This window comes from Amblyomma maculatum, chromosome 6 (assembly GCF_055883805.1).
Source record: "Amblyomma maculatum isolate TAMU_Amacu chromosome 6, ASM5588380v1, whole genome shotgun sequence".
Classification (NCBI taxonomy): Eukaryota; Metazoa; Arthropoda; class Arachnida; order Ixodida; family Ixodidae; genus Amblyomma; species Amblyomma maculatum.
In genome coordinates this window covers 139,350,745-139,368,313 of record NC_139349.1, presented here as the reverse complement: position 1 = coordinate 139,368,313, position 17,569 = coordinate 139,350,745, and the positions used below count along the sequence as shown (strand labels likewise).

At 46.8% G+C, this 17,569-nt stretch overlaps 1 pseudogene; it reads left to right on the top strand.

Annotated features, from left to right (window-relative positions):
* Nucleotides 1-10,468: 10,468 nt before the first annotated feature.
* Nucleotides 10,469-15,043, top strand: LOC146186875 (uncharacterized; annotated as a pseudogene).
* Nucleotides 15,044-17,569: the final 2,526 nt, after the last annotated feature.

Sequence of the window (17,569 nt, the reverse complement as noted above, 5' to 3'; positions counted from 1 at the left end):
TTAGACCAATTTTATTAACATCAAATATTGTTAAATTTTAGAGAGTCATACTTATACGTATTTCGGACGTCGTGAATCGAGACAATATCCTCAGCGCTTTCCAACTTGGTTTCCGTCCAAAGTGTGCCATGTCGAAAGTGCATGTCGACCTCGTGAGTCGAGTTCTTCTAGCACGGCGCCAAAAACATCCATGCTGGCTTGATAACATTAGATATAGCCAAAGCTTATGATAGTGTTGAACATAGCATTCTATTGCAAAAATGTAATGCTATTCTGTTTCCACATCATTTAGTAGCGTTGATATCTTCATTCCCAAGACCAAGAGTTTTTCTGTGCATTGAATGGCATCAATTCTAGAAATACAAGCAAGTCAGGGCAGTTACGTATGGGGCGGTTCCCTAACCTGCACTATTCCACATACTACTTAGCTCCTTCGCCAGTCTCCCGCCGACTTCATTGTTCGTTGGCCCTGACGCACCCGCGATGCTCGCAGCGTTCAACCCGACCCCGACAAAATTCGTGCTGTAAGTGCATTTCGTACATCCCGCTGTTCCAGTGACGTTCACAGCTTTCTTGGCCTTTGCTCGTATTTTCGGCGGTTTATCCCCAACTTTGCAGAGACAGCTCGGCTCGTCCACTCACCCTTCTTCTGAAATCTCAAGCCTTTCCTGCGCTAATTGCAGCCCTCACCAACCCGCCCGTCCTGGCACACGTCAACCCCTCAGCACCAACGGAGGTACGTCGACGCCAGTGGTCACGGTATTGGTGCCATTCTCACCCAGCAGCAGACGGGTCGCACTCGCGTCGCCTTCTTTCAGCGGCTGATGAAAATTATTCGATCACAGAAAGTGAGTGTTTAGCATCGTGTGGGTCATTACAAAGTTTCGCCCTTACTTGATTGGCCGCCCGTTCTCCGTCATCACCGACCACCACGCCTTATGTTGGCTTTCTTCGCTGAAGGACCCTGCTGGTCGTCTCGGGAGGTGGGTGGTGCGCCTTCAGGAATAGACTTTTTCTGTCGTCCACAGGTCCCGCCGGCTACACACTGATGCCGATTGCCTGTCCCGCAACCGTGTGACGATGACTCCTTTGTGTTGTCGATCTAAGACCTTTCAAACATTCGTCATGAGTAGCGCTTAGATCCCAAGCTTTGCGGCATTATCAACCGCCTCAGCACTGATCATCTTACGCTACCCTTGCTTTGTATGTGCTCCACAACGGCACTTTATATAAGCGCAATATGCGACCAGATGGCGCTGAGCTTCTGCTCGTAGTCCTCGACCAACTGCGTGCCACCGTTTTTCAGCAGCTGCCCGACGCGCCCACTGCGGGTCTTCTTGGCGTATCTCATACGTACGACAGCGTCCGCCGGCGCTTCTTTTGGCCAGGCTTCTACCACTCGGTTCGTCGCTACGTGGCTTCTTGTGTCAGGTGCCAACGACGGAAAAAGCCCGTGGTTGTGCCTGCTGGATTCCTACCGCCTATTGCCATCCCAATACACCAATTTTCCCGAGTTGGCGTTGATCTCTTCGGGCCTTTTCCTCTGTCTACTTCGAGGAATAAATGAATTGCAGTGGCTACGGTCTATACTACGCACTACGCCGTTACACGAGCGATACCCACCAGCTGTGAAACTGACGTGGCAGCGTTTCTCCTCCACGACATTATTCTGCTCGGCGGTGCACCAAGCCAACTGCTCACTGACCGTGGTCGCTGCTTTCTTGCTCGAGTAGTCGAAGAAATTCTCCGATACTGCTCCATTATGCAATACTTTCCCACCTTACCACCCACAAAAGAACGGCCTCGCAGAACGCCTCAATCGCACACTCACGGACATGCTGGCAATGTATGTATCGGCTGATCGCCGTGACCGGGATATTACCTTACCGTTTTTTTACCTTTGCGTATAATTCATCCCGTCACGATACAATGGGCTACTCGCCCTTCTATCTTCTGTTCGGTCGTGACTTTTCTTTTCCATTTGACAGCGTACTCTCTCCCACCGCTAATGCACTTTTTTTTGTTCGTGACATCATAGACCGAGCTGACACCGCCGGTGTTATTGCTCGCCGCCGACTGGCTTCCTCCCAAAACTCTCAAAAAAGCCGCCATGATTGTTGTCATAAGAATGTCCACAACTCTCCGGACTCTCTAGTCTTGCTATGGACTCCCGCTCGCAGAATTGAGCTCTGTGAGAAGCTCTTGCCTCGCTGCACAGGCCTCTACCGTGTTTCATGGCCACTCACCTCCGTGACATACGAGGTCACCCTGTGCACCCACACCGACAGTTCGATATGCCCCGTAGAGACACCTTTCCTGTCGCTTGCATGAAGCCGTATTACTCCAGCCGTAGTTCCTCGATGTAGTACGCACCGGAACTGTGCTTTTCGTGGCGGGGTAATGTTACGTATATGCCACTAAAGAGGACTACGATGGACTACAAAGGGATAGACGACGAAGCTGAAGAAACGGTTGGCGCTTGCCTGAACACCTACGTCTCTCATCACCTGTTGTGGTTTCCCCGGTATGTTGTCCTAGCCTTCTGCCACGTATCAATATGTTGTCCGCATCTAGACTGGTCTTTTTCTGTGCGTCTTCCAGGCTTCACCCTAATTTTCAAGCGGAATTTCTAGCTGTGATGCTTGCTCTACAAAAAATAGTCTCCCCTTTTTCTGCAGTGGCTGTAATTACCGGCTCTCTACCTTTGTGCTCATCCCTCTCTTCGTCAGTGGATTCTGTAATTGTAAAAATCTTTCTCTGCTTGATTCCTCAATATTTGAGACTTGTACATATGGCATGGGTACCAGAACACATGTGAATTTAAATGGCATGCTGATAGTTTGGTAAAGGAGACCGTATTACCTATCCCTCCGGCGGCAGAGTATATCACCGCAGAGAGGTTTCAGAGAAACATTTCATTACACATGCAAACTGGACACCTTTTAAGATATGACTTTCTGCATTTCAGATATTCTTGGAATAGAAAATTATGCCATTCGCGGCAACTTGAGATTTCTCTAACAAGGCTGCGCTGCCGTACTCACCTTTAAATTTCTATATTCGCAGGTCTGGTTTGGCACTTTCTCCAACCTGCGCATTTTGCGGTGAACAGTAATCATTAGATATTTTTTTTATCGTTTTGCCGCCACTTCACTACGTTGAGAAGACAGAGAGAGAGAGAGAGAAAACTATTAATGAGCATATAATCAGTAAAAATTCGCAGGAGCTGGGTGGTCGGTGCCCCTAGTCCAGGGCTCCGCTGGCAGCAGCTGACTTGCGGACTAGCTGGATAATCCAGGCTTGCTGGTCCAGGTTGTCGCTGGTCAGGGCCGCCTCCCACTGCTCGTGTGTCTGGCATGGCACTATTAACGTTGGGTCAGGTTTGTCCTGGCATTCCCAAGAGATGTGATAGAGTGTGGGGCTTGCACCGCACCAAGGACAGTAGCTCGTGTATTTTGTTGGGCTTATCTTATTTAATTTTGAAGATTAGGGAACGTGTTTGTTTGTATTTTTCTCCAGTCTATAGCGTCCGAGGAAGGAAGTTGTTTGTGTGGTGGTGAGAAAATTCTTCTTTCTAACCGTAGGTGTTCCAGCCTGTCGCCGTAGGGTCCTAGGAGAGGGGTGAGGTAGGGATGGGGATCCGCCCGGTTTGTGAGAGCTCGGGCTAGATCATTCGCTACCTGATTTCCTTCTAGGCCTTCGTGTCCAGGTGTCCATGTAATTGTGTGCGTCTGGGAGATGGAATGTAATATTGCACACGCTCTTTTGTGAGGTTTTCCGGCCAGGTAGTCCCTGCAGGTTGGTTGGGAGTCCGTCATTACGTGTGATGACTTCTTTTGGTTGTCTTGTGTTTTTATGGTGATGGATATTGCCAGTGATTCCGCTTCCGCAGGATCCTTGGCATAGATCGAAGCCTGAATAATTGGCCTCTTTTTGTGGTCAACTGCAGCTATTGTGAACTTGCCAGGTTCGCCGTAAGCCCCTATGTCCACGTAGACAACTTCCGCGTCTTTAGACAATTGTTTTTCCAATGATTTGACTCTGGCTTTCCTTCGACCCTTTTGTAACTCATGGTGCATGTGCTTGGGTATCGGGTTCACATAGATGTTGTTTCTTGTGGGTGTCGGAATTTGTGATTTGATCTCAGAAGTTCTTAGTGCCTGCCATAGCCCTAGTTTTGACAGGATATCCCTACCCGCCTGCGTTGTTGTTAGGCGTTGTTTCTGACTCTCTAGAACCGCCTCCTTGAGCTCCTCGAAGTTGTTGTGCACTCCGAGTGCCCAAAGACGTTCCGTTGATGTTGTTGGCGGGAGGTTTAGGGCCGTTTTATAGGCTCCTCTTATGATAGTGTGAATGGCCCTTTTATCAGTGAATCTAATTTCGTGATATGGGAGCCCGTAGGTAATCCTGCTAACGACTAGGGCTAGTACAAGGCGGAGGGTGTCCTCCTCCTTCATCCCTTTCCGGTGCCAGGTCACCCTTCTAATCATTCTGGAAATTTGGTTGACTGTGGTTTTGAGTGTTTTGATTGTATAATCCACTCTCAAATTGCTTTGCAACCACAGCCCCAAAACTCTGATCTTGTCCTTCTCTTGAATTATCTGGCCTCCTAGAGAGAGCTTAATTTCTCCTGGGGACTTGTAATTTCTGTGTAGCCTGATAAGTTCGGATTTTTCTGGGGAGCATTGAAGACCGCTCTCCCCGGCAAATTCCTCGACTAGGTCTATAGCGGCTTGCAGAGCTTCTTCTTTTTGCGCCAAGGATCCCTGAGTAGCCCAGATGGTGATGTCGTCCGCGTATAAAGTGAAGCCAATATCAGTGCGGGTCAACAGTTTTTTTGCTAAATTTATCATTGCTATGGTAAATAGCATTGGAGAGATTATAGAACCCTGCGGTGTACCTTTGTTCGGCATGGGTACTTTTGGTGATCGGATCTCTCCAATTCCTATGGTGGCTGTGCGATCTGAGAGGAAAGCCTTCACGTATTTGAAAATTTTCTCCCCGCAGTTGATATTGTTTAATTCGTGCAATATTGTTTGGTGGCCAATGTTGTCGAATGCTCCTTTGAGATCTAGTGCCAGAATGAAATTTTCGCCTTTTCGGGGTATGGTGTTGATGACTTCTTCCCTAATCCGGAGGAAAGCATCTTGCGTGCAGAGTCCCTTGCGGAAGCCCAGCATGCAGGATGGAAAGATGTTGTTTTCGTCGATGTAATTTTGGAGCCTTAGGTGGACTACTTTTTCATAGAGTTTTCCCAGGCAAGAAGTGAGGGAGATAGGACGGAGACTCTCGACAGCTGGTGGCTTTCCAGCCTTCGGTATGGTGATGATATCCGCGTGTCTCCAAGCTGATGGGACCTGTCCCTTCTCCCAAAGTTCTTCGTTGATGTACTTCGTTAGGTCTTGCAGATGTTCGGTGCTTAAGTTCCTAATCATAACGTAGGTGACTTTGTCTCCTCCAGGGACAGTGTTTCTTGTAAATGTACGGGCGGCTGAGTAGACCTCCGCCAGTGTTATGGGGGAGTCAAGGGAGGGGTTTGGTTGACCAGCATATGAAGTTTGGCAAGCCGGAGTAGGGTCTCCTATGTATTTCTTGTGCATGGCGGTGATCAACTCTGCATCTGTGCCCGGGTATTTATGGGCTATGGTGTGGAGGGTTCTTCTTGTGGCCGTTTTGGTTTTTGAGGTGTCTATCATGCTTCTTAATATTGACCATGCTTTAGCCGTGCTTAGGGTACCTTTCAGCGAATTGCAGAAATCTGCCCAGTTTTGCTTGGCGAGCTTTATAGCATACTCTTGTGCTTCAGCCGTAACCTGTGCTATCTTCATTTTAAGTTTTCTATTTAATTTTTGCATTTTCCACCGTTTTAATAGACTTTTTCGGGCTTCCCATAAATGTAGGAGATGTCTGTCTACTTCTGGGGTTTTTGTCGTTGTGTTGATGGTCTTGGTCGTTTTTGCATGAGCATCCTTCAGGCTTTGAACCCAATCTTCAATTGTTGTGATGCCGTCGTGTGGCGGTCTAATTTGTCTGAACTGATCCCAGTCTGTTATTTTAGTAAAGCCAATGTTCCTTTTCATACGGGTTGTCATTAGGGATAAGCTAAGGATTTTGTGATCGCTGCCAAGTGTTTCTTCTAGATTGGTCCAGGTGCAATGTCTTATGTTTTTGGTGAAAGCTAGGTCTGGGCAGGTGTCTCTGCTTACACTGTTTCCTATTCTAGTGGGGGACATGGTGTCCGTCATAAGACAGAGATCCAGCTGCTCAGCCGCTTCCAACAACTTGGTTCCCTTCGGGGTGTCCTTGTGGTAGCCCCATGCCGTATGTACAGCGTTTAGGTCCCCCATAATAATAAGGCGGTTCGTTCCCGCTATGCGTGTGCATTCCAGTAAAAGTGGCTTAAAATCTTCCTGCGTGTTGCTTGGAGGACTGTAAAGGTTTAGGACAATCACACTCTGCTTTCTTCTTTTTTGAGAGATGATCTCGATGAGAACTTGATTAATTTCACTGAAGGGAAGGTCGTGCGGTATGACTGTTAGTGTGGGGGCCCCTAGTGTAGCTATTTTAGGTGCCGTGTCATGGGTGTATGTGAGGTATCCTTTGAGGCATGTTGTGCATCCTGTTTCTTGGAGACAGATGACGTCCAGAGGTATCGGTTGATTTTGAATAAACATCTGCAGGGAGCTGCGTTTCCTCTTGAAGGAGCGATAGTTCCACTGCCAGAGCTCTAGGTGGTTTGGTTGCCGGTTAGGGAAGGCAGCCATCAGCGTTACTCGCCACTGACTCGCAGTCGCTGAGATCTGTCATGCCAGCGGACAATCGGTGAGTTTTTAGTCGAGGGTCATCGGGGATTCCCGTGCGTTTTCGCAAAAGACAGTTGACGGAAAAGCCATTGCAACAGCTTTGGCTTAGTTTAAGTAGTCCGATAATATTATCATTTGGTGCAATCATCCTTAGACACAGTCACAGGTCTGTTTATTTTACTGCCGTCTAAATTTTTTACCTGGAATCAAATCGTTTGCCTCGCAAAATTTTTCAAGCACCACTCGTTCTAAAAATTCCAGCCTTAATCTTCCGTGTGCGTTATGCCTTTCCATTTTCATTTCAATGATTTCGCCTTTTATTTTTTTTTCTACCCCTCTAATCATACTCTTTTTTGACATGGAGGCATACTTCAAAAACCTCCTTTGCTGCCCAATTCTCGGTAGATCCCCCTGTGTGAGCATGTGCCACAAGTTATTTGTCAAAAAAAAAAAAGAAACAAGAACAACAACTGGCTACCGAGATCATCGAACAAAAAGGAGCCAGATTAGACTGTTGCGGATAAGTTTACCGAGGGCGGAAGCGAGCCAAGGTCGAAGCGGCAGCACCGACTCTCGCTGCGGCCCATGGCCCACACTCGTGAAACTTAGTTGAAGTATAGAAGTTCTACAGTTTTTTTTTTTACTTAGGAGGCAGTTATTTAGTTGTCTTCACCATCCGATGAATGTGTTGCCTTCGTTCCACAAACTTTCATGTTTTTAACATGTGGGCTTCTATGCAAGCAAGGCTGCCACTTTTAATTTATACTTCAGCGCGTGCCGTTAAAGGGAAGCTAAAGAGTATCAAATTCAGTAGGATGCGCAGGTATGAACTTGGAAGCCTTATAAATCAGTCGGGTGAAAAATATTTCCTCATTCATCACTTGGAGCGCCGTAATCGCTGCTTAAAGTCAGACTCTCGCTCCGCCCCCGTCGCGCGCCGAGCACTGTGCGGGCTGAAACCGGAAACCGCGGAGTGGTGACGTCCACGCTGTGTTCCGGAACCCGGCTCTGCGGAGCCTTCGTAGCCTCCGCGTCCGTGCTTGTTCCCTGCTCGTTCAACCAGCGTCGATCGACCCTCTGTGATTGCGTGTTTGTGGAGTGGTAGTGCAACACATGCAACAATGAGTCAAGTGGCTGGCCTATCATGTAGACTTTCTGCTCGGCCTTCGGTTGCACGAACACCAGCGGTCGCGACGATGTAGTCTTCCATTACTTCCCACAAGAGACGAAGCTTTCCGTGAAGTGGTTTGCTGCTGGGAAGCGAATGAATCAACGAAAAACTTTATTTAGACAAAAGAAAGCTAAAAAACTTCTAATCGTCGGGAAAAACAGTGCTGTGCTCTGATCACTTTAATGGTGATGACTACTACCAGAGTTTGACAATAATGCGTGCACTGGGTTTGTCAAGTCAGCTAGACTCAGGCCCGGCGGAGTACTGTCAGTCTTCGCGCACGAAAGTAAAGCACCGCTATCAAGGCCAGCTTTTGCAAAAAGACGGAAGCTTGAGATAAGAATCTCGCTGCGCGAACTGGCGCTGTTTAGTTTACTGCGCGTAATATCGTGATTGAGAGTCTGACGATTCAGCTAAATGATGCCCGCGCCACGTTATTACCGTTTGATTACGCATGAGTGAAACCTCTCTGGTATTAGAACGGCAGCTAACTGCTGCGTACTAATGAAGACTGGCCATTAGGCTTGTGCGCAGCACTCCCACCATGTCACATATCGATGCTGCAGCGATGCTATGCGAAACCAGCATTGGATGATTATAGCGAAGATCACAACCAAAGACTGCGCGTGAGATGAAGGGATATGCATACGCGTTCACATCATTTTGTTGAAGTTGAGGATCCGTGCCTATACCTCTGCGACCAAAACGTGTTAGGAAATTGTATGCTAGCTGCCCCCTTTTTTTCGTGCTGGGACGGCTGAGAAAACGTTTAGCCGAAGAGAAGGCTTCTGGTAGCCGGGCCAATAAAGCATTCCTTATAGCATCGAATGGCGCAAATAAAAATGTAAATGAAGGAAACCACAACGCACAAAATAGGCATTTACTTCGTGATCATGGAGGAGTAGAATATTCTGCTTGGCCTCCTTCCCATGCGTGTTTTATAACCTCCCAGAGAGGTGAACAAGGGGGCGTGACCGACTCGCTAAGATGCAATTAAGGAAATGATTAACAGTCTAATGGCAGGGACTGCGGAGGAATTTTTTTATTTCCGTTGGCAATGATTGGAATTTAAGATCACATATGCTCTTTTTTAACGTAAACTGAGAAATAAAAATAGACAAGGCAGCAGGAAAAATACTGAGTCGGGGTTGTTATTTCAGCTGCCTTGTCTATTGTTGGTTCTCAATTTACACTAAAAAGAAAAACACGTCACACTATTTATTCTAATCATTGGCAACCGAAATTAAAAAAAAATACCCTCTGTATAGTCCCTGGCAGCAGACTCATCACCTCTCATAAAGGCGTCAAAGCTGTCTGAGAGCAGAGTTTTCACCTATGGTACCTATTTGTCTAACCCAGCTGCATAATTCAATACGGTTGCGGAGAAAATGCAACATTTATAATAGGTGATGCCACTTTGCATTGAGCTGGCATAAGTGATTTACAACACAGTGCCAACATTTATCTGAGCCGTTAGGCGAAGCATTGAAGGGAATTATGAAAGAAGCCTCAGAATTTTACGCCTATTCAAGTGCACTTTTGTGTGTTCTACTTGCAGCAAGAACATCACATTTTTATGCCTTTTCAGATTCTTGCTGAAGTGCTGAATAATTCTGCTAGCACTAAAGAAAGAACACCAGGCGACCGCTCACCAGGTGACGACACATTAGATGACTGCATACCAGATGGCACTGCACACCAAGAATCCACGGCAGATGACAACATAAACTAAGAGGGCACAACAAGCAATATGCCACTGGTACATGTTAAAGAACCAGCGTTGAACTGTTATCAAGGTCATGAAAAGTGCCATCAGTGGTCTCTAAGGCATGGGGCTGCTGCAGTATGTATAAATTCCCAAGTCAACATGAAGATGAATCTCATCGAAGGCATCAGACGAAACCTCATTGCATTTCTATAGGCATGTTCCGATTAATTTATCTCGCCCTTTCATATAAATGACTAGTAAACTTATAAGTTGTGAAAAGAGTGAATCATTGACTTTCTGTAATACTGCAAATTTTCAAGCTTTAGGAACAACGGATTTGGTGGACACGGTCTTCTTTGAATAAAGCAAACATCATTTAGTTATAACTACTATAACTACTGAGAGTTCCTTGGACTGCCAGAAGATCAAATCAGTCGATATTGTCGACCGTAAACCCTACCTGCTCATTGGAGGGTCAAATTCTAAAGTTAAAGCTCAGCTACTTTGGTCATCTGATGAGAAGAGAGGGGTCACTGGAGAAAGATTTGATGTTGGGAAAGGTTGAGGGTCGCCGGAGAAGGGGTAGGCAGCGAACGCGATGGTTAGATGGCATCCTCGAGGCGCTGCAGATGAAGTTATGTGATGTTAGGAAGATAGTGAGAAACCGGGAAGCGTGGCGTTACATGGTCCATAGGGTCACGAAGAGTCGGACATGACTGAACGACTGAACTGAATTGAATTGTATATATGCCCCACTTTTTTTTAGGTATTCAGGTTGGTGCCGCCATGGTCCATGAAACCACCCAAGTACAGTTGGGCACTAAAGCGCATGAAGGAAGCTGTGACGATCACAGTGATGATGAGATCAGTGATGATGATAGTGACGATGGCAATTCATACAGCTGTGATGACGACTATTGCTCGTTGAACGACTGGACAGACGGGTATGTTAACTCAATGCTGATAGAAATTCCAATTCTATCTGAATGTTTTAGGTGTGAATATTTACCTGTTAAAGTTGCAAAGTTGACAGCATACATTATGTCAGAAGATTTCGACAACCCTGCAGTGGTCAAAGGATTGGAGGAGGTCAGTTTACACCCCCATTTCAAAGAAAGGAAGCGCCAAAGATTGTTCCAACTACCACACGATCGCGCTTATTTCACATGCTAGCAAGGTGATGTTGAAAATCCTCCAAGGTAATCTGCAGCAGTTTGTGGATCGCGAGCTTCCGGACGTGCAAGCTGGGTTTCGCAAGGGCAGAGGAACTAGAGACCAGATTTCCAACCTTCGCTGGATCATGGAAAAAGCAAGAGAGGTCCAGGAACCCATCTAATTCTGCTTTATTGATTATGCGAAAGCGTTTTACTGCGTAGATCACAGCAGATTGTGGCCAGCTCTCCAAGAGATGGGAGTTTCAATTGACCTCATCTGTCTCCTCAGGAATCTGTATGAAGGGCAAGGGGATACAGTCAAAACTGGGCATGGTCTTACTGATTGGTTTCCGATTGAGAAAGGAGGGAGGCAAGGCTGCATACTGTCGTCCTGCCTATTTAACCTATATGCAGAGTGCATCATGTGGAAGGTCGGTCTGGAAGAGTCTTCAGCTGGAGTGAAGATTGCTGTAAAACATATCAACAACCTTAGATATGCGGATGATACCACTTTAATGACAGAAAGTGAACTGGAACTCAAGAGATGCGCGTACAAGAAGGGAGTGAGAAGTTAGGGCTTAAACTGAACATTAAAAAGACAAAGATCATGGCGTCTTGCCCTATCAAGTCCTGGAGCGTCAAGGGACAAGAAGTGGAAGCTGAGACAGATTTTCTCTTCTTGAGCTCCAAGATTACCCGGAAGGAGACGGCAGCCATGAAATTAGGAGACGCCTGCTTCTGGGAAAGAGAGCCATGGTTAGCCTTGACCGCCTAGTAAAGAGCAGAGACATTAGTCTGCCAACCAAGATCCGTATAACTCGTGCTATGGTCTTTCCAGTTGTGATGTATGGATGCGAGAGTTGGACTGTGAAGAAGGCTGACCGCCGAAGAATTGACGCGTTTGAATTGTGGTGCTGGCAGAGACTCTTTAGAGTTGCTTGGACTTCCAGAAGATCGAATCAGTCTATATTGTCGACCATCAACCCTGCGTGCTCATTGGAGGGTCAAATTTCAAATTTAAAGCTCAGCTACTTTGGTCATCTGATGAGAAGAGCGGAGTCACTGGAGGAAGATTTGATGTTGGGAAAGGTTGAGGGTCGCCGGAGAAGGGGTAGGCAGCGAACGCGATGGTTAGATTGCATCCTTGAGGCACTGCAGATGAAGTTATGTGATGTTAGGAAGATAGTGAGAGACCGGAAGGCGTGACGTGACATGGTCCATAGGGTCACGAAGAGTCGGACACGACTGAACGACTGAACTGAACTGAAAGTTGCAGAGTAGGTGCAGTAGTTTCGCGTGCTGATTTTGTTGGTGATATGCAATTCAGCTTAAGAACTGTTTTTTATTCCAGAAGTATAGACACTGATCAAGAATATTGAGTGAGGACTGCGGTGACGCTCCTGAAAATAAAATAATTATTGCAGTGCACGAAAACCAGCCTAGGATGCTTTTCAATTCGTGCTGAAAATGTTTGGAATCTTATGATGTGCAATGCATAGGAACTCTTCTTATGTGAAAACACTCTGCTTGTCCAGCCGCATGCTTTCGTAGAAAAATTAGGACTGCATCCAGCAGCTTCCTGAGCTGAACCTAGTGTTTTCTACGGCCATATGGTTTTCTGGGTTTAACCCAACAGCTACACTCCGGACGCCTTCGTTTATTAGAGCACAAGTTTTCGAAGAAAGGACTATTTTTTAATATCCAACGTTCTCATCCTTGGCTTGCAATTGAGACAGTAAGTAAATTTTTTAAAGGTATTTCGAATAATTGACTAGAAGTGCTTACTGCTGTTGGAATTTTTAAGGTGTGGAAAACGGAACAGCAAAGCTGCTTGCCGAGCAGGGCAGCAAAAGTTTAAACTTGCTGTGACGGCAGGGCCGATTCCCCTAGACTCAGTGCTAACTTCGGCACATACACTTTCCTGCACCTTGACAACAACAAAATGACGCATTTTCAGCTTGCATAGGTATGCTTGAACTTCGACATGCTTTTATAGTATGCTGTATTTCTAACAACCAGTGCAAAAGGATAGGTCTGTGACCAAATATGCAACTTATTTTCATCCTGTTTTTAGAGGACATACCATTGTAATGTATTAACGTATTTAATTTTAACACTAATTGCAAGGTAATGAAGTAGGTGGAAGCTGGCACAAGAAAGTGGAAGGCCTGTAACGGGGCCCCAAATTTCTATGTGGATGTAGAGTCTATGGTGACCTATCGGCACGCCCAGATCAAATAGCTGCGGAAGGAGAGGTCAGACATGACGCATGAATTCGATGTCTGGCATGTCGTTGAAGGTATCTTATAATCTATATATTACTTGATGAAAATATTTTTGCTTGCGTTACGTGTTTTTGCAAACACTGTGTGTATCAATTTTCTGTTATATATTTCAGGTGTTAACAAAAAGCTGCATGCTTAGTCAAAGAGAAATGGCTCCATGATCTCAAAGCATGGACAAAAGTTGTTGGAAGCCATCTCTACTGGTCAGCTATCTAAAATGAGAGCCACAAAGAACTGATTGTTCCAAACAGTCACTGTTGAACCATATCAGTGGCGTTCACAGCCATTAAGATGCACTGTTTCTGTCCTACCTCCATGGAGATACTGAACCAAGGGGTTGGCTCAGTGCTGGTACATCGTCTTTTAATGAAAATATAAAATATATTAACGTAAAATATTTAAGCTGTACAAAGCAGTGGCATGTGAGTGCATCGCCATTGGCCATCTAATAAAGATTGGGTAGCCTTTTGCAGCTAAAGCCATATAATCATTTGGGCATTGCTTTCTGAGAAATTCCGTTTTTTTTGGCGTCTATTCATTGCGAAAGCAATACTACGGTCATGAACGGCCTTTCGCGTAGCGGCGGCTGGTAGCCAAGTTTGACCTTTAGAATGACCTGTGACGTCATACCAGGGTGAGAGACGGGCCACGAAGTCGACTCGTAGCGTAGCGACGGCCGGTAGCCACGGCGCGCCGCGCTCCTCCCGCTAGAGGTGCTGCGCGCTAGACCTCAGATGTCATACCAGGAGTGAGAGATGGGCTACCAAGTCGAGTCGTCTCGTAGCGGCGGCCAGTAGCCACGCGTTAAGAAGCGGCGCATTGCGTTCCTTCTGTTGGAAGCGTTGAGCTCGCTTTGACGTCACAATAGAGAGCTAGGTGGCGACCACATAATTTGGGAGTGCCCACAATCTCCAGGGATAGGACCAAATATTACAAGTAGAGAAGCCTGGGATACCCTGCTGCGAAGCGCGGACCCTGCGATCCAGCACCGCACCGTCCATCTGGCGGAAGAGGCCGCAACAAGCCAAGGGCTACCTGCCAGCCTCTAATCCGCGGGAGCACGACTCCCCGTTTCCGATGGAAGTGAAAGTTGTACAACCAACCAGGTGGCGGAGCCAGGAGTATATACTCGCGTGCACCATCTGCCAAGTAAATCGCCATGCCGCCCCTCCGCAAGAGAAGACGCGTCGCCTCGCTGCTGCTAGGAAGCAAATGCGAGCTACGGAGACAGATGAACAGCGCGAAGAGCGTCTCGCTTGACGGCGTGCTCAAGGTGCAGCTAGGCGGGCACGTCGATCTTCTCGTGAATTCTGCTCATCTGGCGATTACTCAGACTGGAAAATGATGGATGTCCTGAACAGCGAAGCTGACTGTGTATCCACGTGTTCATTCACCAGTGAGGAACCACAAGCTCTGCCAAGGCGTAGCTAAGATGTATTGCTTTCGCAGCCTAACAGGCTTAACCAAAGCTAAGCCCCAGGCATTTTTTACGTTGCTGTGGGTCTAGTAGCATGCACAGGTTATGTTTTGTGATTTCCAAGGTAACCGGCCAAAACCAGCTACATGTTTAGCGTCACAGTCAGACTAATGATGCGAAGTAGTATAAATCCAGCGCATACATTCTTAGCTTAGTAATGAAATAGGTAAAGTTACTCCCTTAGTCAAATGACATCAAGTGCAGCGGCCAGTTTGCTTATCCACAGGTGAAATTGGTGTATGCATTTGGACTTCTGCATTTTCTTTCAGCGTCAAAGGCTTCCCAGAAACTGAAGAAGGTAGTGATCTGCAAGGCCCTCCTGATGGATTTGCCACAGCGGACAACAAAATTTCATTCATATGACTTAGAAGCTTTCCATAGTATGCTGCTTCATTTTGCACGCAAGTTTTGCCAGTACTATTTTTAGGGAATTGAGGCAAGGTAACTAGGTATTTTAACTTTACAGCTGCCTCATGAACACATGTTTAAATCAAGCAAGCAAAGTACTTCAGAGGAGGAAACTGCCTCTTCCAGATTGTCGCAATGTGAACTGAAACAGTTTTTCAAGTATATTTGAGGGGCAGATTTTTCATGGCATGACTGCTTATGAGCGAATCCAGGCCATTGTCAAAAAGTCGTTTAGCGAGGTTTGGTTTATTCAGCTAAAAGTCAACTGTTCTTACTTTGCATGTCTTCTTCATCATGGGCTTGCATAAAACATTTTCACAATTTTAGTATCCCTACATGACAGAGATAAATTGGGTTCACATAATTGTTCCAGGACTCAGCTGGCAGCTATGCACTATAATGAAAACAGTGCGAGAGAAAAAACATGCATACACGCAGGAAGGCAGAGCTAGGTGGATAGTCAGTTACCCCAAATACGTGAGTACAGGCAATATGCAAATGTTGCATACTTTACTCTTGAGCGATAACGGTAAGCTGCTAGTCTCATCTGCGAGTACTTGAGAAATGCGCTCCATCCCAATCTTGTTCTTTTTGCAATTTTCCTTTGATGCTCCTGGTCCGTGGTTACCACCTGTCCTAAGTAGACATATTCGCACACTACTTCCAGTGCTTCTCTACCTGATATAAACTGCTGTTTCTTTTTGAGGCTGTTAAACATTACCTCCGTCTTCTGCATATTAGTTTACAAACCTACCTTTCTGCTTTTCCTATCTAGGTCGTCAATCATTATTTGCAGTTTATCCCCTGAGCTACTTAGCAAGGCAATGTCATCAGCGATTATTGAGGTATACTCCATCTACCTTTAACTTGAACTGCTCCCATTTCAAGTCTCTGAATGCTTCCTCGATGCAAGTTGTAAAGAGCATTAGAGAGATTGTGTCTCCTTACTTAACCCCTTTTGTATAAGAATTTTTTGGCTTTCTTTATGCAGAACTATGGTTTCTGTGCAGCCACTATATATATCTTCTAGTACTTTCACATATGGCTCGTCGACACCCTGATTTCGCAATACCTGCTTAACAGCAGATGTTTCTACTGAGTCAATGATTTTCGTAATTAATGAATGCTATGTATAAGGCCTGGTTATATTCCTAGCATTTTTCGATCACCTTGTTGATGGTATTTGAAGTGAATCGAGAAGTGGTTGGCGAAGAACGAACAAGCTTTATTAAAGGTTAGTAGTATTTATAGCCGTTGGCTAGCCACGTCACCGCAGCTACTGCCGTTAACAGTGGCTTAGCAGGTATCTCGATAGATAAGCACGTGTTCATGCGTCACAACAATTCTCCCCTCTTAAGGAGTGAAGCGGTCGGGGCGTCGGGTGTTCCTTTTTGACCTACGCAGTGTCACTCCAGCGCCGCCAGTCACCGGTGCCTCGTTTGTACTGTCCTCAGCTTGTGAGCCTGACGGCGTTTGCATGTCAGCGCCCGCTTGACACTGGCTCTCGCTGCTGCCGTGCACTTGAGACTGCGGCTCTCCCGATACGCTTGGGCTGTCTTCAGCCATTGATGCCTCCGTGGGGGCCTCGGGTTTAACCTCCGCTCCTTCCACACTGGTTCTCCTGGTCTTTAACTGGTCCAGGTGGCGGCGATGTTGCTCCCCATCTGCGGTCTTTACGGTTGTCATGCGCGAGCCCTCGGTGGACTCTATCACACCTGGTTTCCACTTGTCACCTGCTCCGTAGTTCTTGAACCAGATTTCCTTGCGCAGCGGTTTGCCGTTGTTGCAAGCGCCTGCAGAGGGAAAAGGTCGTGACACGATATTGTGCAGTAAACAGCGCGGCTCGTAACCGAGAAGCATGAAGGCCGGGGTTTTCCCGTTTAGATGGGGGGTACGCCGATAATGAGACAGAATGTGGTCCAGGCGTGCTTGCAGACTACCGTGCGTGTTCTTGCGTAGTCCTTGCTTCACAGTACGTACCGCCCTTTCCGCCAGGCCGTTAGACTGCGGCTTGTAAGGAGCTGTCCGCAAATGAATGATGCCATTGCGCATCATATATGCCCTGAACTCCTCGCTACTAAACTGCGGCCCGTTATCAGTCACGAGAGTCCTTGGCAAGCCGAATCGGCTGAACATTGTCTGCAGTGCTTCAATTGTTTTCATTGAAGTGGCAGTCTTCATAGCAGCAACCTCGATCCATTTCGTATGAGAATCGACCACAACCATCAACATGTGACCTTCCAAGGGCCCCGCAAAATCGACATGGATTCTAGACCAGGGCTCTTCCGTTTTCGGCCAAGGAACGGGTTGTTGGGCCGCGGGCATGCTGCCGCATTCTATGCATGTTGGACACGCGTTGACAAGCTTCTCAATGTCCCGATCGAGTCCTGGATACCAGAATACAGACCGAGCCAAGTTCTTCATGGCCGTTATACCTTGATGCGCGTCATGCAGCATACGCAGCATTGGTAGCCTCGCAGCCGTCGGAATTACCGCACGATGACCCCAGTATACAATTCCGTGGCTGCAAGTCAGTTCGTCCTTCCTGTGCATATATGCGCGT